This window comes from Schistocerca nitens, chromosome 4 (assembly GCF_023898315.1).
Source record: "Schistocerca nitens isolate TAMUIC-IGC-003100 chromosome 4, iqSchNite1.1, whole genome shotgun sequence".
Classification (NCBI taxonomy): Eukaryota; Metazoa; Arthropoda; class Insecta; order Orthoptera; family Acrididae; genus Schistocerca; species Schistocerca nitens.
The window spans coordinates 564,037,839-564,061,054 of NC_064617.1; the positions used below are offsets into that span (position 1 = coordinate 564,037,839).

Sequence of the window (23,216 nt, forward strand, 5' to 3'; positions counted from 1 at the left end):
GGTACTATTAATATGTGATTACATTGCTACTTGATTAACTTAGTTTCATGTCCATACGTAACTGCAGACATACCGACCGAAAATTTTAATTTTAGATATTGGTTCTCTGACTGTTCGGTCTGTGTGGGCATCGGTTCACATCGTAAATGGTATTCTGTTACAATGCGCTAGGACGAATCGCCGTAGATCAGAATTCATATCGTTCTGCTCCTGTTATTAACGGTGTTCTTTTTCATTCGTTAAGGCCTGCAGCACGAACCACGTCGAAATACGACATTTTACAAGAAGTCAATTCCAGTAGCTGTAATGTAATACTTATTTGCTTGTCCCTAGATATTTCTGCGGAACAAGTTTGGCTTTCTCACTACCAGTAATCTGAAAACATGAATTCGATCCGGAAAAGCAATATTCCCAGAATTTTCCAACGCAAGAGTCTTCAAAATCCTGTCGCTATCGGATTCCTACACGTCCTGGCAGATATTTCTTCTTCGCACACAAGGCGTAGCACGAATTTCTCATGAACAACCGACATGGGATTTTTGTATGAGAATTCCGCTGCGTAATCCTTTCTTATATAGAAAATGTAGAGTGCACTACTACTACCTACATCGACATTTACGTACACACTCAGCAAGCCACCGTATGGTGTATGGCGGAGGGTGACGAGTGCCGCTACTACATGTGCGAGGGAAAATCGGCTGCCTGTACACCTCCGTTTGGGGCCTAATTTCTCTTATCTTCCTGGTCCTTATGCGAAACGTACGTTGGCGTCAGTAGAACCTTTCTGCAGTCAGCTACAGATGCCTGTTCTTCAAACTTCCTCAACAGTGTTTCGCTAAAAGAACGTCGTCTTCCTTTCAGGGATTCCCATTGAAGTTCACGAAGTACTTCCGTAATACTTGAGTGTTTCTCGAACCTACCGGCAACAAATCTAGCAGCAGACCTCTGTCTTCCTTCAATTCGACCTAGAGAGGATCCAGAACACTCGAGGGTGCTCAAGAATGGCTCACGTTAGTGTTCTATAAGCAGTTTCCTAAGGCTCTCCCCATAAACTAAAGTCGACCATTCGCCTTCCCTGCTACCGTGTGCTCTTTCCATTCCATGTCGATTTTCATCGTTACGCCTAGATATTTAATCGACGTTACTGTGTCAAGGAGGATACAATTAATGCTGTGCTCAAACATTTCGTATTCATGTGCATTAACTTACATTTTTCTGCATTTAGAGCCAAGTTGCAATTCACCGCCAAAACAGAAATTCTATGTATGTCATGTTGTATTCGTCTGAAGTCAATCAGTGACGATACTTTCCCGTACACTAAACCCTCATCAGGGAACAGTCGCAGACTGCTGCTCACCCTGTCCATCAGATCCTTTATGTATGCTGAGAACAAAAGCTGTCCTATCACACTTCCCAGAGGCATTCGAGACAATACCTTTGTCTCCGAGGAACGTTCGCTGTACAGGACAATTTACTGTGTTTTATTACTTAAGAATTCTTCGACTCAGTCACATATCTGGGACCTGTTCCGTATGCTCATACCTTCGTTACAACCTGCAGTGTGACACCGCGTCAAACTGTTTCCGGGAACCTGAGAATATGGGAATCTGCCTGTTGGCATTCGTCCATAGCCCGCAGTATATCGTGCAAGAAAAGGTCAAACTGAGCGATTCTTTCGAAATCCGTGCCAATTTTTGGACATAAGCTTGTAAGTCTCAGGGAAATTTATTATACTCGAACTTCGAAATTGTTCAAGAATTTTTCAGCTTGCCGATGTTAAGGATATGGGCCTGTGATTTTGAGAGTCCGTTCTTTTATCCTTCTTATGTACAGATCAACTCGGTTTCTTCCAGTCGCTTGAGGCTCTGTGCTGGGCGAGAGATTCGCTATAAATGGAAGCTAAGTAAGAAACCAGTGCCGTTGGATGCTCTCTTTGAAATCGAAATGGGATTCCGTCGGACCTGGCGACTTATTTATTTTCAACTCTTTCATCTGCTTCTCGACGCCCTCCATACGGAAGTCAAGCAATGGCCAAACGACGATGTGTCTGTACTATCCTTTTATGTGAATGGTTCTTTAAATGCGAAATTTAAAACTTCAGCTTTACTTTTCCTGTCTTGCTACTTTGTGTAGTTGCCCTCAAACGCTCATCACTTGGTTATTAGTGCATGTAGTACACTTTATGCCAGTTTGACATTTGTTTTGGCGTTTGCAATTTTAAATGCCAGCAGTCGCCTAAGGAGTATATTTTTATGACTCGTTTTTCTGCTGCGCCAATGGATAAATATCTCATGCACTGAACCAAAATACCATCAGCTCAAAATAGGCATACATGTGGAATCAGAATGTCGAATTAAACAAAGCATTGCGACGGCTCTAGCGAAAGATAAAGCATTGTAAGTTCTGGCTACTTTTCTGAACGTCAAAATGAAGATGGCCTGGCTACCTAATGCCAGTTTCCCCGCCAACTGCAGACAACACAGGAGAAATTTAAATGCGTACTCTTAGTCAGACGATGCGTGCTCTTGACTAAACTTCAGTTAATCCTAATGGGAAGATCAATTAATGTGACTGTTTACAATTATTTGTATATTTCAGCCGATATTCGTGACAGCCAAGTTCAAATCCAAGCTAAATTTTAGCATTTAAAGTCTGTGTAGAAAATGCACTTGTTTTCAATCTGCCTATCGCAGTTTTATTAGCTAGATATTACCGGTTTCGGCTAATGTCACCCATGTTCAGATCATTCTTGTAGTTACAAAGTAACCAGCTTAACAGAAACACTTCCGATTTGAGCGTACATTATCTGATCAAAAGATATTAATGGACATTAATGTGGGGAATTTCCACCTTTCGCCTTTACGACGGCTTGAACTTTGCTGGGGACACCTCCAATGAGATGTCTGAATGTCTGTGGAGGAACAACATTGCGCTCTTTCTCAAGAGCCGAAAGCAGGCAAGGTAGCGATGTTAGACGTTGGGGTCGGGAGCAAACTCGACGTTAGAAGTTCAAATGGTTCAGAGCACTATGGGACTTAACATCTATGGTCATCAGTCCCCTAGAACTTAGAACTACTTAAACCTAACCTAAGGACATCACACAACACCCAGTCATCACGAGGCAGAGAAATCCCTGACCCCGCCGGGAATCGAACTCGGGAACCCGGGCGTGGGAAACGAGAACGCTACCGCACGACCACGAGCTGCGGACGACGTTAGAAGTCCCAGAGGTGTACTGTTGGGTTCACGTCAGGACTCTGGGAAGGCTAGTGCAGTTCAGGAACGTTATTGTCTCAAACCATTGCCTCAAAGATGCCGCTTTATAACAGTGTGCGGGCTCATGGAGTACAAACAGTCGTCGTCTCCGAACTGTTGATCTGCTGTAGCAGTGCTTGGCGTTGTAAAATGTGTTCAATCCATACGCTTTTATGGTTCTCTTAAGTGCAGTACGGGAACCACACCCTAGTGCTTCTGTACTTCACTGTCGGCGTTGATTAATGTCAGGTAACCTTCTCCAGACGTACACCATACCCAAACTGTTCCATCCGATTTCCACACGGTATAGCGTGGTTTATCGCTCCAAATCACCAGTTTACACTCGTCCACTGTCCATTGGTCTCGCTCTTTACACCGCTTCACGCGTTGCACAGAAATGTGCACTTATAACGAGCTGCTTCGACCATTGTACTGTCTACGCAGTCAATGTCTTAGCATGACCGCTGGTAGCATTTTGGAACTGACGAGTGATTCCCTACGCTGATGTAATACTTCTTTTACAACTACACTTCGCAGTCCTCGACGGTCGCTGTTCTTCAGTACACACGGTATGCCTGGTCTTACTTTAGCTGTGCTTATTCCTTGGGCAACTTCACAGTCACGTGACCAGCAATCGACTTGGGCAGGTTTAGAAGGTTTAAAGCATCCCTGGTGGATTTTTTACTTAGGAGACAGGCAAATTACTAGTCCACTCTCGAAGTTACTTGATCTCTCGTGACAGACGCATTTTCACACTGGCGGTTCTGTCTCTGGTGAAATCCAGTGGTCAATTCAACATTACATACTCTTGTTCAGGTTATGTCTGACAGTGAAACTGTTAGTGTATCCGGTAAGACTGCTTACTCTGTAACTGTGTTTCATATACGCATCCAGTGCACTCACCTACACCACCGAATACACATACGACACAACTCTCGCATGTCCGCAAGGAAAAGTGCCATTATGTACGGCGAAGAAAACCCCTTTCCCACTAGACCAGTGGTTCCCATCCTGGTCGTCATTACCTCCTGAGGGGTGCAACGAAGGTTTCTGACGGGTAAAAACTAAACGATTCGATTATGTTTCAGTCAGTTATTTTCAAAACATCATTACTATTATCACGATTTTGTAAGACTCTTACATTGATTGTAAAGGTTATCAATAAGTGCTTTTTCTCAATTAGTAGCATTAATACAGTGTAGGTTACAGGTTCCTCACATAGTCCACGCACTAAACACATACCTTGTGCTTTGTTCCGTACATCGCCGACGATAAAAGCGAGACATATACGTTACGTATTCTAAATATCTTATTACTCGCTTTGAAGCAGATAAATGAATTAACTGACAGCACACCACAGCAGTAGCTTCATAAGGTCTACTATAGTACTGTACACAGTATTATTATTACTAGAGTGGTTAGACACACAGCGTTAACAGCCTAAAGTCGTCCAATTTCTACCAGTTCAGAAGTGAGGAGTGAAGCTATCAAGTGATTGACAAACAGTGGGTGTAGTGCACACATCTGAACCTGTTTGATTTTAAATGGGGTTGCACTGTGTAGTTCAAGCAAGTACCGCCATGGAGAAGAGTAATACAGGGGAAGTACGTTTTGTAAGAAATGGGTACCCTCGCTGTGGATAGTTAGCTTTCTTATCTGAGAAGGAGTTGTGGGTACCACTTGCGATGCACCACGAATTCTATTGTCATTCAGTCACACACAAAAAATGGTTCAAATGGCTCTGAGCACTATGGGACTCAACTGCTGTGGTCATAAGTCCCCTAGAACTTAGAACTACTTAAACCTAACTAACCTAAGGACAGCACACAACACCCATCCATCACGAGGCAGAGAAAATCCCTGACCCCGCCGGGAATCGAACCTAGGAACCCGGGCGTAGTCACACACACACACACACACACACACACACACACACACACACACACACAAACACACACACACAACCTAAACACCATTCATCTTCAGCATTTTAAAAATAAAAATGTCCCAATAAAATTCTTTCATTCTAAAGTTTAGTTAGATGCTAAAGTTGGTGGTAATGTGCGGAAGGAGGTCCAGACAAGAGGCGGCAGGGGGAGTGACGGGGGGGGGGGGGGGGGGCGAGGATACTAAGGATACTAGTACTAGCTAGTGTCTGATTGCACTCGGGGGTAACGGTCTAAGAAAAATTGGGAACCACTTGACTAGACGGCTGAACCTACCCCTGGGGGTCTCTCAATTAACAACGGCATACGAATTTGCTTTACTCTGTATCTACGACAACTATGTGAAGATGCGTGACACTGGTCGAAATCGGTAATTATGAGATAATAACACCGCGATCGGAAGTCTGACGTGTATTAGCTAGTAATAAGGACCGTGTGTTAATCCCTACTGGCAAATATCTCGCATCTAGATAGGGAGTATGTGTTTGTGGTGTAAACTAGAACCTGTGCTAGTTCACAGCAAGAGCCCGGAGGTGGCGGCGTTTAGCTGCCGCAGCGGCAGGGCGGAAGCAGACTGGGACAGAACGCGAGTTTAATTAGGGCGCGCTGTGTGTGGCGCCGCAGCCTGGGATCGCTGCCCGCGGCGGCTCGAGGCGGGCCAAAGGTCAGGAGACGCCGCCGCCTCGTGTGCGCTGTCCGCGGCGCTCAATCCGCCGACCCTGGCTGGGCTTGAGGGCCCGCGGGCTGGCGCCGCTTCCGGCTACAGCAGCGACCCGCAACGCGGTCGTCTGCATGCGTACCACTGCAGCTCAGTGAGTAATGCCATACGCGCTCGATAAATAACGTGAACCGCAACAGTTACAAATACAGTGTGAGCCAGCTAAGACACGTCTTGCAGAATACAATGGTGAGGCAAAACACGAGCTTAAATAACGTTTTGGTCCAACTTTGGAACTCAGAACAGCAGCGATCCTGCGTGGTACGAATACGACAAGTGCATGATATACAAAAGGCTCTAGATACCGGCTCCCAGGTTGATGCCATATTTCTCTACTTTCGAAAAGCGTTCGACTCAGTTCCGCACTGTCGCTTGCTACAAACAGTGCGCGTTTACGGTCTATCTGATGACATATGTGGTTGGATAGAAACTTTTCTAACAGACAGGCAGCAGTATGTCGTACTGAACGGGGTGACTTCAACAGAAACAAGTGTAACTTCAGGTGTGCTCCAGGGCAGAGTAATAGGTCCCCTGCATTTTACGATTTACATAAACTGTCTGGTTGACGGTACTGACAGCGGCATTAGACTGTTTGCTGATGATGCTGTAGTCTACAATAAAGTAGTATCACACGAAAGTTGTGAACAAATCAGTGAGGATTTGCAAAAATAAATGTGTGGTGTAATGACAGGCAGTTATCTCTCAATATTAGTAAGTGTAACCTGCTGTGTACAACAAGGCAAAAATTCCCATTAATAAAATAAATGCCCAGTCTTTGGAAGGAGTAACATCCGTCAAGTATCTGGGTGTGACTATTCGAAATGATCTCAAATGGAATGATCAGATTACACAAGTAACGGGTAAGGCGAACTCTAGATTGCGGTTTATTGGTAGAATCCTGAAGCGATGCAGTCCTTCAACAAACGAAGTAGCTTACAATACGTTAGTTCGTCCAGCCTTAGAGTATTGTTCGTCTGTATGGGACCCTTACCAGTTGGGTCTGATTCAAGAGGTTGAGAAGGTCCAAAGAACAAAGGCAAGATTCGTGACTGGTACATTTAGCCATCGCGAGAGCGTTAAAAAAGTCATAGAAAGTGTGAAGTGGGACACGCTTGCAGATAGACGGCGCTCTAAACGGAAGAGGCTGCTCACTAAATTCCGAAATCCGATCTTCACCGAGGATGTAGAGCATATATTATTACCAACAACTTTCAAATCGCGCAATGATCACCATTCAAAGATAAGGGAAATAAGAGCTCGTACTGAGGCGTTCAGACAGTCGTTTATCCCTCGCGCGATCCGTGAGTGGAACAGAGGGGCAGGGGGGGGGGGGGGGGAATATGACTTTGGCGCGAATTGTGCCCCCCGCCACACACCGCTTGGTGGCTAGCGGAGTATATATGTACATGTGGAAGTCCGTAGCAGGTTCCCGGAAGTATGTAGCACCAGAAGTTTACGCAAATGTCACGCAATTTCCGTAAATAACGGTCAGTGGTTTGTGGAGGCGCAGCTGGTGCCCAATAGCGACTCATGTGTGTTCCATATTAATGAGTTCAAGCAAATTTGGTATACAAGACAACAACTTCAGCATCGTGTTCCTCAGGCCATGGTAGCACGATTGCGTCCCTATGACGTGGACAGTTATCCTGCTGGAAGAAGCCATCGCCGTCGGGGGAGCCACCAAGCATGGGAGGATGTAGGGGGTGATCCACAATAACCATCTCGTACTCCACAGCCGTCGCGCTGTCTTCGTTTACCACCATAGGTCCGATGGAAGAGAGCAAAATAGCTCTATACCATGATAGTGCCCGCCATCGGGCCACGGCCGTTTGTTTTCTGTCTCTCATAGTAATTCGTAACATGGATTTCGACTTGGGCGCTGAGCAAACCCCCATTTTCGAACAGTCTTGATGTGTCTCACTGACACAAGCCAAACTGACTGTAAATCTTCAGTTCAGTGAAACGTCCCCTTTTGAACAAATTTACAAGACTGTGCTTAGACAGACGCACAATATTTTTAGCGCAACGCAATCTGACTTTCAAAAAAATCCCTACAAAAGAATGGCCCTGACTAACATTAAACTATACCTTTCACAAATCACTTACCTCACAAAAATCTTCGCTGCTCAAGCTACTGCAATACAGCGAGCGTCACTACTGCCAGCTAAATAAAAGATTCAAACTATGGAAGGCACTAACTACTGATAGGGATAGTTAGCAAATGAAAGATATTAATAGAGAACAAAGAATGTATTTACCTTGATATCATCATATATATAGCAGTTCATGACAAATTACAAAACTCCGCCATCTCTCTCCCCACATCCACCACTGCTGGCGGCTCACCTCCAACTGCGCAACGCTACGCGCTGTTCGCAGCCAGCTGCCTAACACTACAATGGCGAGTATTACAACAATGCAAAGCAGCCACAGACTGCACACGGCACAGCCAGTGATTTTCATACAGAGGTGGCGTTACCAATAAAAAAACCTAAACAGCCTACTTACATAGCCCCGAAACGTCCCCTTTTGAACAATTACACACGACTGTGCCTAGACTGACGCACAATATTTTTAGCGCAACGCAATCTGACTTTCAAAATTCCCTACAAAAGAATGGCCCTGACTAACATTAAACTATACCTTTCACAAATCACTTACCTCACAAAAATCTTCGCTGCTCAAGCTACTGCAATACAGCGAGCGTCACTACTGCCAGCTAAATAAAAGATTCAAACTATGGAAGGCACTAACTACTGATAGGGATAGTTAGCAAATGAAAGATATTAATAGAGAACAAAGAATGTATTTACCTTGATATCATCATATATATAACAGTTCATGAGAAATTACAAAACTCCGCCATCTCTCTCCCCACATCCACCACTGCTGGCGGCTCACCTCCAACTGCGCAACGCTACGCGCTGTTCGCAGCCAGCTGCCTAACACTACAATGGCGAGTATTACAACAATGCAAAGCAGCCACAGACTGCACACGGCACAGCCAGTGATTTTCATACAGAGGTGGCGTTACCAATAAAAAAACCTAAACAGCCTACTTACATCAGATCCATTCGAAGCTTCGTTTTGAAAACTTATTTACTTTCTAAGAGCGCTGAAGGTCATATCTACTCTTATACGTGTTGTCTTTTCGTTTTTAGTATAAAGAGCTCGGAAATATGGCACTAGCCATTCGGAATTTGAAGAACACCTCCGAGACGAAACCCACCACTCTACCACAACAGAAACAGAATGAAAATAATCAGCTTCAGTAATAAAATACATTTCCCAACACTAAGAAAACTCCTAAATTCAAAAGGCAATCAAAGAAAAGGAATCCCTAATAAATCAACAAGCAAACATTAGCAATGAAACGTTATTTAAACTAATAAAACATGTAGTACATAAATAACAGTCGCTCTAGCCACAACAAAAACAGAGTCACATAATCCAGGCAAGATACTCATAATCACCCACGACAGTACCATAATAAAGTAGCTTGAACAAACTAATACTTTGCGCACATAGAAGTTAGGACGTATCATCTCCCATTACACAAACACACACGCAAAACACACAGAAGAATAGCAGACCCTTCACAACCACAAAAAAAACCAAATGACGATCGCATACCGCAACATCAAAAGAAAGTTACGAGGTGTAAGTGCATCTACGCAGTGTGAAATTGCAGTTTACTAAAATCAAAAAGCTATGTGTATAAGAACGTTTCGTGGAATCGTGAGTAATAACAGTAATTTTATACTGGTTAACAGCAGTAATATGCAACGTGAGAAATGTTTACTGTCTTGGGAAAAAGACTTGTAAAACAGCCACATTGTTACGGTGACCAGTGAAGATGCTTTAAAATAAAGTGAAACGGATGTGGTCTAAATAAGACTTATTTCCTGTGAAATGAAAACCGCAAACAGCTGTATGTAATATCCATTATTTGGTATCACAACCAGTTTCGTAGCTTAAAGCAACTTCTAATGGGACTTAACTTCTAAGGTCTTCAGTCCCTAAGCTTACACACTACTTAACCTAAATTATCCTAAGGGTAAACAAACACACCCATGCCCGAGGGAGGACTCGAACCTCCGCCGGGACCAGCCGCACAGTCCATGACTGCAGCGCCTGAGACCGCTCGGCTAATCCCGCGCAGCGCAACTTCTTCAGTTGCATACATAAATTATGTCATGTGAGACCCAGATGTGGGGATGGACAGAAGACCCAATATTCACTGTCCACATAGTAGTGATCTGCCAAGTAATCGTACTGTTAGATTGTAAATAGGCTGAATGGTGGCAGCAATATCTCCCAAAAATAGAGCCAAAAAACCGATTGTGGTTCCAAATAAAGGCTCTTAAATACAGCTCTGTGCGGTTTTCATTCCACAAGTAAGTGTTATTTGACATTCGTTAATTAAATAGGAAAGTTTTACTTCTTTGAATCTTAAGTTTGGTTATCTGCCAAACTAAATTGAGGTGTTGGCTGCTGTATGATTTTGTTCACGGCTAATGGCCTAGGAATTCGAGAACCACTGAAAAGACTGAAACTGCCATCTCTTAGCAATCCAACCCCCCCCCCCCCGATCCCCCCCCTCCACCCTCAATGAGTTTCTACAGCAATGACAGCAATGAGAGGCCTAACAGCAAGCGGAGCTGATCGTCAAAATCCACAGGTTCGGGCCCTTGCATTCCGTATTGCCAAGCGGGATACCACATCCCGTGTTGATGTTCTGTTTACCTCCAGTGGACGGACTCCATACGTAGTAATCGCCACCTAACCCGCCACGCACTGCTTATGGAAGGATTTCCTGTGCAGTTGTACTTGCATTGTGGTCCCGCATATCTCCTTGTTGTCAGGGCACATTTCAGAGCATACACTGACGGCTTGCCTCGCGGTGCACAGTGCACAGCTTAAGGACATGAGCGCATCCCTTGCATGCTATTTCCTACCAGGAACCAAGTGGAATCCAATTTCTTCTTGTAGTAAATGTCTTTGTACCAACTGAATGGTAATCCCCGAATTGCTCTGTGAATTTGATAAGCGAGCTCAGATGCCCCTGCGTTTATGCAGTACAAACAATCGCTTTGCCGTGTGGCTTGCCGCGTTTACAGGCGCAAGTGACTTTTCCATTACCCATGCCGACTTATTTTTCCTTTCTCTCTCTCTCTCTCTCTCTCTCTCTCTTTCTCTTCCTCTATTCCCCTCTCTCTCTTTTTCCTTCCCTTCCTGATTTCGTTATATCTACATGTGTGAACATAAGTCGATTTTGCCCCAGTGTTAAACCGTCAGGACAGACACAACAAACGTTTTAAACGTTGTAAACAGTGATATCATTATATAAAACAACGTCGCCCTCCGTGTCACTTTCTGTTTTCCTTAAGGTGCTTTCTTTGATTTCTCAACTAGGAAGATGTGTGCGTCACTCCTAACTTACCTGAAAATTAGTTCCAAATACGCAGCGAAACAGACTTAAAGGCTCACCTTTTCGAAACTCCGCAGTTACCTCCCATGGCGGCGCAAAAGATTGAAATGTGGCTCTTGGGTGCGTACAACCTTCCTCTGTAATGGTGAAAAAGCGTGGCGACCTGCGACGTCACCCTTGGGGTCGGCCACGCTTCGAACAGCAAGGCACCGACTCATGCGAAAAAATGGCCACTGTTCGGAGGTTCATGTGAACTGTAACGTGGGTTAATGATACCACAGTGACACCAAGTTTCACCAGAATTATGTCCAACGCCATTGGTATTGAAAAAAAATTAATGTTATGGAGTTTTTTGTGTTAGGCCTTCAGCCGATTTGAATTTAACTTATTTACTTCAGCCTAACTAAAGAACTGTTTTAAGATAAGGCTTGCCTGTTTATGCTTGCGTTTTAAGTTATTGGCCTTCAGCCGTTTTTAAATTAAAGTGGCTTTCAGCTGGTAATTAAGTCCCAAGGATTAAAGCTGTCTTTTTTTTTTTTTTTTTTTTTTTAAATAGGAATCTTGTAATGTTTGATGAAATAACAAAGTTGTATGTTCGAGTGTAAGTGACAGCCCTTATTTTGGCCCCTTTCCACAATTTATACTATATGTCCTGTCCTGCGGAATTAGCAGCGCGTTACAAGGTCCATACCTCAGATCTGCTGTTATGCATTTTTCCCTTGTAGGACTTCTGAAGAGACCTTAGGAACATGATACGCGTCAATAAATCCTATGCTATTTTTGTAACCTGGACCGTTTTTCTTCATGAAAGTAAATGAGAGTTAGTTGTTAATTATTTTCTGTCGCGACAGCCAGCGGTGCACTCACTTGTTTTTGCTTACATATACGACTATTTAGTTCAATTTTACACCATTTACTGTCGTATTTTATAAACGTGGGATCAGATATTACTGGAGCACGACTGAGGCTGTGGCACGACTGACGCAGCTTTACCCCATGTCCTGCTGGCATCCTGTCCACAGGAACAAATGCAAACGATCGTTGGATAGAGATTGATAGTATCATAAGACGTACTCTGAACACAGGCTTCAGTTCATTACACAGCCGTTCTTGCCCAGAAACAGTCACAGTGTGACAGTCACCTGCAGAAATATCTTGGATTTCGCCAGGGTTAAGTCCACAACATTTCTGGCAGTGAATATCAACAAAAGTAAAATAGCGCTAATTAAGTATAACCGAATTAAATCAGGCGATGCTGAGGCAATTAGAGTGTGAAAAGACAGTGAAAGTAGTAAATGGATTCTGTTATTTGGGCCGGCCGGAGTGGCCGCGCGGTTCTAGGTGCTACAGTCTGGAACCGAGCGACCGCTACGGTCGCAGGTTCGAATCCTGCCTCGGGCATGGATGTGTGTGATGTCCTTAGGTTAGTTAGGTTTAATTAGTTCTAAGTTCTAGGCGACTGATGACCTCAGAAGTCGCATGGTGCTCAGAGCCATTTGAACCATTTGTTATTTGGGCAGCAAAATAAGTGACAACGTTCGTAGTAGAAAGGATATAAAATGCAGACTGGCAATGCCAAGAAAAGTATTTCTGAAAAAAAATTGTTAACATCGATTGACAATTTAGGTGTTAGGAGTCTTATCTGAAGGAAGTGAAACGTGGACGATAAACAGCGAAGCGAATACATCTGTTGTGCTATAGGAGAAGGCAGACGATTAGACGGGTAGACCAGAAAACTTGTGAGGAATTACTGAATATAAATAGCAGAGACAGAAATTTGTGTCAGGACTTGACTAAGGGAAGGGATCGGTTGATGGAAAACATCCTAAGGCATCGAGTAATAGTTTGTTAATAGAGGGCAGTGTGGGTATAAAAGTTGCAGAGGCTTGTCTTCAGCAAGCACGTTCAAATGGATGAGGGTTGCGGTAGTTACGCAGCAATAAGGAGGCTTGCACTGGATAGGCTTGCGCAGTGGTAGTCAAATTGCGCGAATCAGTTATTTGTGCGGCCCGCGATTCTCAGCGGTATTTTTCAAGGTGAGTCTGAAAAGCTCGGTGAATGGTTTCATAAAATAAAGGAAACAACAATTACAAACAAAATAGCTTTACTGGCCTTCAAAGTAATCATATCTAGCTACATCACACTTCTGACATCGGCTGTAAAGCTGGTGGAAACTGTCAGCAAACGCTTCTTGTGGACTCGCTCGAAGCACCGTGGCCACGCACTAGGTCTGCGAAGCGCCAGCTTTTCGGAGTTAATTTAAGGAGGGAGGGAAGGAAACAAAAAGAAGTCAGCGAGCGCCAAATCTGCGGCGAGCGAGAAATTTGAGTACTCAGACGATGCGCGTATCCAGCAAGGCGTGACCACGGTGCCCCGAGTGGTTCCACAAGAACCGTTTCTCGGCAGTTTCCAGCAAACTATACAACCGAAGTCAGAAGCCTATTGTAGCTAACTGTGATTGACCTGGAGGCCAGTAGAGGTATTTTGTTTGTAAATCTTGTTTCCTTTATTTCCTGAGATCATTCACCGAACTTTTCAGATGCTCCTTGGTTGACAATATGTACTTACAAGGGAACCTCCCCATCGCATCCCCCTCAGATTTAGTTATAAGTTGGCACAGTGGATAGGCATTTGATAAACTGAACACCAATTGAGAAAACAGGAAGAAGTTGTGTGGAACTGTGAAAAAATAAGCAAAATATAGAAACTGAGTAGTCGATGGGCCACATAATCAACATAATGGACAATGTGAGCTTAGGAGCGCCGTGGTCTCGTGGTAGCGTCAGCAGCCGCTAAACGGGAGGTCCTTGGTTCAAGTCTTCCCTCGACTGAAGATTTTACTTTCTTTATTTTTGCATAGTTATTATCTGTCCGTTCGTTCATTGACATCTCTGTTCACTGTAATAAGTTTAGTGTCTGTGTTTTGCGACCGCATCGCAAAACCTTGCGATTATTAGACGAAAGGACGTGCCTCTCCAATGGGAACAGAAAACATTTGATCGCAAGGTCATAGGCCAACCGATTCCTCCACAGGAAAACACATCTGATATATTCTATACGACACTGGTGACGGCATGTGCGTCACATGACAGGAATATGTTGTCGACCCACCTAACTTGTACACTTGGCGAATGGGTAAAAAGATTCTTCTACCTTGCCCGATTTAGGTTTTCTTGTGGATGTGATAATCACTCCCAAAAAAGTGATGAAAACATAAGAGTTTGTCACATAAACTGAAAATAAAAAATTAAAGTTTTCACTCGATGGAAGATTTGAACCAAGGACCTTTCGTTCCGCAGCTGCTCACGTTACCACGAGACCACGGCGCTCCTGCGTTCCCATCGTCCTTAATGTTGCCTATCTTCCCTTGAACTACTCAGTTTGTATATTTTGCTTATTTTTTCACAGTTCCACACAACTTCTTCCTGTTTTCTCAATTGATCTGTGTTAAGTTTTTCAAGGCCTATCCACTGTGCCAACTTATAACTAAATCTGAGGGGGGTGCGATGGGGAGGTTCCCTTGTTAGCAGCTAACAGCTGAAATCAGAGACGTCAACTAACGTTAAGAGACTCGTAATAGTTCTCCTATTCAGTAACAAACAAAAATACAGAGATGGTAATATTTTAAGATATGGTTAATTTTTGATCGACGATGGTCTCGGCTGTGAGGTGAAGAAAGTTTGCCGCTTATTACAAGGGCAAGAGAAGTAAGTAGTGCGGCCACCACGGAGTTGGACGATATCAGAGGAGGAATGTTCTGTTGTTTGTCTTAACTCACGGACATGCGCGAATTGCACCGATCAGCTTCTGTGTTAGAAACTTTGAAACAGAAGTAACATGTGCGGTCTGAGGCGCCTTCCCACGTTTCGCGCGGCTCTCCCCGTCGGAGGTTAGAGTCCTCTCTCGCGCATGGGTGTGTGTGCTGTCCTTAGCGTAAGTTAAGTAGTGTGTAAGCCTAGGGACCGATAACCTCAGTAGTTTTGTCCCATAGGAACTTCACCAAATTAAAATTTAAATTACAGAAGTACCATGGATTCGTGAATATGAATTTGATACGATAATAGGAGTAGAAGAAAAATGACATTCAAAAAAGTAAGTAAACATTTGTCACAGCGTGATTCTTGAAATTTTCCCCGCGCAAAGAGTGTTCCTTGATTTTTTGGGGTTGCAGCCGAATGGCGTCGACTTATTTTCACGGTACTTTTGCTGACAATCATTCAGACATCTTCAGAATGGTTGTCAGCTAAAATATCTTGACAAGAAGTCGACGTCATCCGCCTATAATCCCAGAACGTCGTGGAATATTTGTGCTCTGTCTCATATTGCATAATGCATTTAAACAGAAGTACAATTACTGTACAAGACAACACCGCTTCGTCAGAAATTCATACCGTCACAACTTTGGGATCGCCGAGGGCGGCAGCAATCTGAAACACAACAATCAAAAAATGGCTCTAAACACCATGGGACTTTACATCTGAGGTCATCAGTCCCCTAGACTTATAACTACTTAAACCTAAGTAACCTAAGGACATCACGCACATGCATAGCCGAGGCACGATTCGAACCTGCCACCGTAGCAGCATCGCGGTTCCAGACTGAAGCGCCTAGAACCGCTCGGTCACAACGGCCGGCAGAACAATCGATAGGAAGTGTTCTGAATGGGCCGGCGGCTAACTTTTCTCGTCCTTACTATAGCTAATGTGTTGGGAGCTCACAAGGTACCAGTTTACGTAGGTTACGGATTAATAATATGATGGGCACTTTGGCGGCCCGAGATGCCGCGCCACAACGACAGTATGAGTCTTGAGCAAAGAAGTATGACGACCGGTGGTCTAACTAACAAGAACTGCATCAAACCGGACTTCGGAGTGAACATCACCGCAACAACATTTCGGAAATCAGATCTCACAGGACGGTACTTTTATTCCGCAAAATGTTAGTGACTTGAAGACAGTGCAATATAATTAAGAACAATATTAAAGCTGTGTAATCGTGTGTTCTGTCGCCGTACTACAGGATAGACAGCAAAAAACTGGCACCATTAAGCACTACAGATTGTCTTAAACTGCGTTCTACGCGCAAGGTTATCAGCAAAATGACAGCTATCTGAACAAGTATCTTGCATTTCGCTGGGATTACATTTCACAAATCGGTCGCATGCGGGACACGATAGTACACTTTTTTTTGTTCTCAAACTGTTAGTGATCTGGACACAGTTTGATACAACTAAACAAAACATGAAAGCTGTATAACCGTAAGTTCTGTCATCAAACTGTAGGATCCAGCAACTCAAACATCGGTCCCATTAAGCACTAAAGCTAGAATTGAACTGTGGTGTTCGGTGAGAGCTTCGGCTTACAAGGGAAACTCCCTATCCCAAAAAAAAGTGTTCAATGTGTGTGAAATCTTATGGGACTTAACTGCTAAGGTCATCAGTCTCTAAGCTTACACACTACTTAACCTAAATTATCCTAAGGACAAACAAACACACCCATGCCCGAGGGAGGACTCGAACCACCGCCGGGACCAGCCGCACAGTCCATGGCTGCAGCGTCTCAGACCGCTCGGCTAATCCCACGTGGCCAACCCACTCAGATTTTGTGGGCAAATGACCCAGTGGATAGCCCGTCAAAAACTGAACACATGTCAAGGACAAAAACAGGAGGAAGGTGCACTGAACTGTGAAAAAAGAAGCAAAATAGAAACAGTGAATGGTCTAAGGTCAAGATATGCAACATCGAGCGGACTGCAAGAACCACGGTGTAGTGGTTGTGTGATCACGGTGTTGGATCTTCCTCGTGCCCCATATCTTTTGATAAAATTATGAACTTTCAGTCCGGTGAGTGCCATGTATGTTCTCCTTCTACAATCTTGGTAACTGTCATTCTATACATTGGTTATAGAATATGAGTCATGTGGTCAGAATATATTACCGCCACACGTAATTATGACGAATAGTCTAGTGGTCTAGGGGTAGCGTCTTTGATTCATAATCAAAACCTCTTCGGTCCCGGGTTCGATCCCCGCCACTGCCTAAATTTTGATAAATAATCAGCATTGGCGGCCGAAGAATTCCGGCATAAGAAATCAGCCTCATTCTGCCAAAGGCCTTGTCAAAGAGGGCGGAGGAGCGGATAGAGGTTCAGGGCACTCTCTTGTCCTAGGGGTGGGAAATTGCACCTAAAGGCGGAAGAATCAGCAATGTTCAACGACATGAGGATGCAGAAGGCAATGGAAACCACTGCATTAAAGACACGTAACGTGTATCCACAGGACATGTGGCCTGTAATTGAAGAAGTGTCATGATGATCTCTCCATTGGCAAAAGATTCCGGAATAGTCCCTCATTCGGATCTCCGGGAGGGGACTGCCAAGGGGGAGGTTACCATGAGAAAAAGATTGAATAATCAACGAAAGAATGACGTTCTACGAGTCGTGGCGTGGAATGTCAGAAGCTTGAACGTGGTAGGGAAACTAGAAAATCTGAAAATGGAAATGCAAAGGCTCAATCTAGATATAGTACGGGTCAGTGAAGTGAAGTGGAAGGAAGACAAGGATTTCTGGTCAGGTGAGTATCGGGTAATAACAGCAGCAGAAAATGGTATAACAGGTGTAGGATTCATTATGAGTAGGAAGGTAGGGCAGAGGGTGTGTTACTATGAACAGTTCAGTGACCGGGTTGTTCTAATCAGAATCGACAGCAGACCAACACCGACAACGATAGTTCAGGTATACATGCCGACGTTGCAAGCTGAAGATGAACAGATAGAGAAAGTGTATGAGGATATTGAAAGGGTAATGCAGTATGTAAAGGGGGACGAAAATCTAATAGTCATTGGCGACTGGAATGCACTTGTAGGGGAAGGAGTAGAAGAAAAGGTTACAGGAGAATATGGGCGTGGGACAAGGAATGAAAGAGGAGAAAGACTAATTGAGTTCTGTAACAAGTTTCATCTAGTAATAGCGAATACCCTGTTCAAGAATCACAAGAGGAGGAGGTGTACTTGGAAAAGGCCTGGAGATACGGGAAGATTTCAATTACATTACATCATGGTCAGACAGAGATTCCGAAATCAGATACTGGATTGTAAGGCGTACCCAGGAGCAGATATAGACTCAGATCACAATATAGTAGTGATGAAGAGTAGGCTGAAGTTCAAGACATTAGTCAGGAAGGATCAATAAGCGAAGAAGTGGGATACGGAAGTACTAAGGAATGACGAGATACGTTTGAAGTTCTCTAACGCTATAGATACAGCAATAAGGAATAGCGCAGTAGGCAGTACAGTTGAAGAGGAATGGACATCTCTAAAAAGGGCCATCACAGAAGTTGGGATGGAAAACATAGGTACAAAGAAGGTAGCTGCGAAGAAACCATGGGTAACAGAAGAAATACTTCAGTTGATTGATGAAAGGAGGAAGTACAAACATGTTCCGGGAAAATCAGGAATACAGAAATACAAGTCGCTGAGGAATGAAATAAATAGGGAGTGCAGGGAAGCTAAGACGAAATGGCTGCAGGAAAAATGTGAAGACATCGAAAAAGATATGATTGTCGGAAGGACCGACTCATCATACAGGAAAGTCAAAACAACCTTTGGTGACATTAAAAGCAACGGTGGTAACATTAAGAGTGCAACGGGAATTCCACTGTTAAATGCAGAGGAGAGAGCAGATAGGTGGAAAGAATACATTGAAAGCCTCTATGAGGGTGAAGATTTGTCTGATGTGATAGAAGAAGAAACAGGAGTCGATTTAGAAGAGATAGGGGATCCAGTATTAGAATCGGAATTTAAAAGAGCTTTGGAGGACTTACGGTCAAATAAGGCAGAAGGGATAGATAACATTCCATCAGAATTTCTAAAATCATTGGGGGAAGTGGCAACAAAACGACTATTCACGTTGGTGTGTAGAATATATGAGTCTGGCGACATACCATCTGACTTTCGGAAAAGCATCATCCACACAATTCCGAAGACGGCAAGAGCTGACAAGTGCGAGAATTATCGCACCATCAGCTTAACAGCTCATGCATCGAAGCTGCTTACAAGAATAATATACAGAAGAATGGAAAAGAAAATTGAGAATGCGCTATGTGACGATCACTTTGGCTTTAGGAGAAGTAAAGGGACGAGAGAGGCAATTCTGACGTTACGGTTAATAATGGAAGCAAGGCTAAAGAAAAATCAAGACACTTTCATAGGATTTGTCGACCTGGAAAAAGCGTTCGACAATATAAAATGGTGCAAGCTGTTCGAGATTCTGAAAAAGTAGGGGTAAGCTATAGGGAGAGACGGGTCATATACAATATGTACAACAACCAAAAGGGAATAATAAGAGTGGACGATCAAGAACGAAGTGCTCGTATTAAGAAGGGTGTAAGACAAGCCTGTAGCCTTTCGCCCCTACCCTTCAATCTGTACATCGAGGAAGCAATGATGGAAATAAAAGAAAGGTTCAGGAGTGGAATTAAAATACAAGGTGAAAGGATATCAATGATACGATTCGCTGATAACATTGCTATCCTGAGTGAAAGTGAAGAAGAATTAAATGATCTGCTGAACGGAATGAACAGTCTAATGAGTACACAGTATGGTTTGAGAGTAAATCGGAGAAAGACGAAGGTAATGAGAAGTAGTAGAAATGAGAACAGCGAGAAACTTAACATCAGGATTGATGGTCACGAAGTCAATGAAGTTAAGGAATTCTGCTACCTAGGCAGTAAAATAACCAATGACGGATGGAGCAAGGAGGACATCAAAAGCAGACTCGCTATGGCAAAAAAGGCATTTCTGGCCAAGAGAAGTCTACTAATATCAAATACCGGCCTTAATTTGAGGAAGAAATTTCTGAGGATGTGCGTCTGGAGTACAGCATTGTATGGTAGTGAAACATGTACTGTGGGAAAACCGGAACAGAAGAGAATCGAAGCATTTGAGATGTGGTGCTATAGACGAATGTTGAAAATTAGGTGGACTGATAAGGTAAGGAATGAGGAGGTTCTACGCAGAATCGGAGAGGAAAGGAATATGTGGAAAACACTGATAAGGAGAAGGGACAGGATGATAGAACATCTGCTAAGACATGAGGGAATGACTTCCATGGTACAAGAGGGAGCTGTAGAGGGCAAAAACTGTAGAGGAAGACAGAGATTGGAATACGTCAAGCAAATAATTGAGGACGTAGGTTGCAAGTGCTACTCTGAGATGAAGACGTTAGCACAGGAAAGGAATTCGTGGCGGGCCGCATCAAACCAGTCAGTAGACTGATGACCAAAAAAAAAGTGAGAGGAGGTGAGATGCCGTATAGACCTCTCACAGAAATGAAAACAACAAGTAAAACGAGTGTGGACGATGTTACAACAAAGGAATTCAAGAGTCATAGCTTCCAAACCGGGACGCAAAAGTCATATCATGTTGCACTTGTATAGAAGAAACAGGGGGTACTCACGTCCGGAGGTCCCTTCCCTACTCCTCGCTGTTGCAAGCGGACGTTACACCACGACACAGACAAATTTGAATACAGCGAACGCACACATTAATGACCGGACGGAAAGCTTATAATTTTATGAAAGAAATGGGATATAATGGAGATCTGACACGGATCTCGCCCTTCGCAGTCCATCACCGTGACCACATAACCACGACGCCATGGCTGCTCAAACTCGCCATATGTTGCACGTCTTCAGTATGGACCGTTCACTGTTTCAGTTTTGCTTTTTTCACATTTCAGTACACCTTATTCCTGTTTTCACGCTTGATCTGTGTTCAGTTTTTGACGAGCTGTGCACTGGACGATCTTACCACTAAATCTGAGGGGGTGCGATGGGGTTTCCCTTGTTAATATATTTCCAATCGAAAATTCGCCGTTTTTCATCTGTAACTGGACGCCGCTGATACACACTCACACACACGCATGATGAAGAGCCTACAGCGCAGGCGGGTGTGCGAGCGCGCCCACACATCCGGAGACGTCAACAACGTAGTGCGAGCCCGGAATTTCTCAGTTATTTTCGGCACACGGAAATGACAGAACCGTGACTGCGGTATCAGGAAATGAAATGTGTTGTCAGCGGGACGGATCAGCGGGGCAGATCTGCAGGCTGCCATCGAGGAGATATCTGTGCGGTTGGATGTCGAGGATAAATGCTGCGGAACACCAACGTAACGTATCCAGACTCTGTAGTGACTGGTCACAGACCTGACAATTTCAGGAGAAACTAACGCTTATGGTTCGTGCTGAAAGCTAATGCGTTCACCATGTGAACCGAACTTAACAAAAAACTGAAAGAAAAAAACAGCGATTCGAGAAGCATTTCATTTAGTTTCACAGGCAGAACACACCTCCATGAATTTCAAAGCAACTAAGGAACAACGCAAAACGAAAATATTTCCAGTGTGCTTTAACAGTGAGATAAGTAAGTTTTTGCGAACTGGTGGCACTTCCCAGTATTCAGGAGATAGTACAGTAGCGTAGTACAGCTGAGAATCCAGTCAAAGTTGTGGAAGTTGGGTGCGAAGGACATCGGTCACGAGACAACCGCAAAGTAAGGAACTATATTACGTGACACTGGAGGAGATTTCAGTTGTTATTCCCGACAAGTGACGGCGAATACCTTCTTTCAATATGTTTTCTACGTACCTGCAACTACAAGTAATCCCATAAACGAAAGCTGCCAACGTGGACTGTCTATAACTGCGGCTACAAGTAACCCCATAACCAGAAGGTGTCGAAGTGACATATGTATACGTGCGACTCCAAGTAATTCGAGAACTAAAAGGTGATCTGGAGATTGAGGACGACACTGGACAGAGAACAGCTGGAGACACATCGGTAACACCACTGAACTGGGCGGTTATGGCTGGGGACGCGCACGTTGACGACGGGGTCGCCGACCTAGGAGGGTCACAGTCCTCTGTAACTGCAAGTTGTTTTGGCAGCGGAACGTTGTGCGCTGTAGAGATGGTGCTCGTAATTCAACCAACTGGATCGATCTCTCTTCCAGTGCCTTTCCCATACACCCACGAGAGCTCACGGGTGGCCCGAACAGCTCGGAAGCTCCCGGACATTTCATTTATTCATTTTCATTTGTGCGCCATCCTCTTCATGAAGATATGGTAATCCTGATAGAAGAGTCAGTTGCCCCAACGGTGGGGACTGTGCGAAGGGCTGGTATCTGGTCCACATAAAACTCTGTATTACTCACAATACAGAACGGAAGCCAGCCGGAATTTGAGATGATGATAAAGCAAACGGTAGACGATAAATGATTTGGAATCAAAGATAATATTAAAAATAAGAACGAATAATGAAAGAGATATAAAAAATGAAAGAACAAGAACTTCATACAGAGTTTGCTAGAAAGGAAATTAATATTTCTGTAATTACAGAGACAGAGAAGAAAATGAAAGGAAATAAAGACACCGATAAATATGAAGTTATTTATAGTAAGTTCGATGGGAGAAATAGCTAGGGCAGGAGTGTCAGTATTAATAAATAGAAAATGTAAAAATAAAATAATACGTTACGCCATTAAAATGAAAGAATTTTAACCCTTTGATGAAAGTAGATAGTGGTGCGGAGAAATTAGCTTTAGCAACAATATTAGGCTGTGAAGTGTAAGTCGCTGACGGATGTGACGGCCTAATAATAATTCGACAGTGACATCAACTTATTATTGATCACAATTACTAGACTATTAAGTAACATTCACCTATAACAATTATTTTAAAAGGGTACTGTAATATGACCAAAATGTTACTGGTCAAAATCAATAATAATAATTCGCAAATCAATAACACATAAATGTTCACTAAGAGAAATAGCGATCCAAGTAGTTCACTATCAGTGGAACTATATTACAA

The 23,216-nt window shown here is 43.7% G+C and overlaps 1 protein-coding gene across 1 annotated transcript in view; it reads left to right on the forward strand.

Annotated features, from left to right (window-relative positions):
- Positions 1-23,216, forward strand: part of LOC126252429 (uncharacterized) — a 615,381-nt gene that overhangs the window by 175,340 nt on the left and 416,825 nt on the right. The gene's annotated exons all lie outside the window — the stretch shown is intronic.